Here is a 1,526-nt window from a genome sequence, read left to right as displayed (position 1 = left end):
ACCAACATCTACTGAGTACCAACATCCTGAGTATTATAGTGTTACATGAACACTACTGTACCAACATCCTGAGTATTATAGTGTTACATACCACAGTATTATAGTGTTACATAACACTACTGTACCAATTCCTGAGTATTATAGTGTTACATGAACACTACTGTACCAACATCCTGAGTATTATAGTGTTACATGAACACTACTGTACCAACACCCTGAGTATTATAGTGTTACATGAACACTACTGTACCAACACCCTGAGTATTATAGTGTTACATGAACACTGTACTGTACCAACATCCAGAGTATTATAGTGTTACATGAACACTACTGTACCAACATCCTGAGTATTATAGTGTTACATGAACACTGTACTGTACCAACATCCTGGGTATTATAGTGTTACATGAACACTGTACTGTACCAACATCCTGAGTATTATAGTGTTACATGAACACTACTGTACCAACATCCTGAGTGTTATAGTGTTACATGAACACTACTGTACCAACATCCTGAGTATTATAGTGTTACATGAACACTACTGTACCAACGCCCTGAGTATTATAGTGCTACATGAACACTGTACTGTACCAACATCCTGAGTATTATAGTGTTACATGAACACTACTGTACCAACATCCTGAGTATTATAGTGTTACATGAACACTACTGTACCAACATCCTGAGTATTATAGTGTTACATGAACACTACTGTACCAACATCCTGAGTGTTATAGTGTTACATGAACACTGTACTGTACCAACATCCTGAGTATTATAGTGTTACATGAACACTGTACTGTACCAACACCCTGAGTATTATAGTGTTATATGAACACTGTACTGTACCAACACCCTGAGTATTATAGTGTTAAATGAACACTACTGTACCAACATCCTGAGTATTATAGTGTTACATGAACACTACTGTACCAACACCCTGAGTATTATAGTGTTACATGAACACTACTGTACCAACGCCCTGAGTATTATAGTGTTACATGAACACTGTACTGTACCAACACCCTGAGTATTATAGTGTTACATGAACACTACTGTACCAACACCCTGAGTATTATAGTGTTACATGAACACTACTGTACCAACATCCTGAGTATCATAGTGTTACATGAACACTGTACTGTACCAACATCCTGGGTATTATTGTGTTACATGAACACTGTACTGTGCCAACATCCTGAGTATTATAGTGTTACATGAACACTACTGTACCAACATCTGAGTATTATAGTGTTACATGAACACTGTACTGTACCAACATCCTGAGTATTATAGTGTTACATGAACACTACTGTACCAACGCCCTGAGTATTATAGTGTTACATGAACACTGTACTGTGCCAACATCCTGAGTATTATAGTGTTAAATGAGCACTACTGTACCAACACCCTGAGTATTATAGTGTTACATGAACACTACTGTACCAACATCCTGAGTATTATAGTGTTACATGAACACTGTACTGTACCAACATCCTGCGTATTATAGGGTTACATGAACA

The sequence above is a fragment of the Homarus americanus genome, unplaced genomic scaffold (assembly GCF_018991925.1).
Source record: "Homarus americanus isolate GMGI-L3 unplaced genomic scaffold, GMGI_Hamer_2.0 scaffold824, whole genome shotgun sequence".
In the NCBI taxonomy this organism is placed as follows: Eukaryota; Metazoa; Arthropoda; class Malacostraca; order Decapoda; family Nephropidae; genus Homarus; species Homarus americanus.
This window is presented reverse-complemented; position numbering follows the sequence as displayed.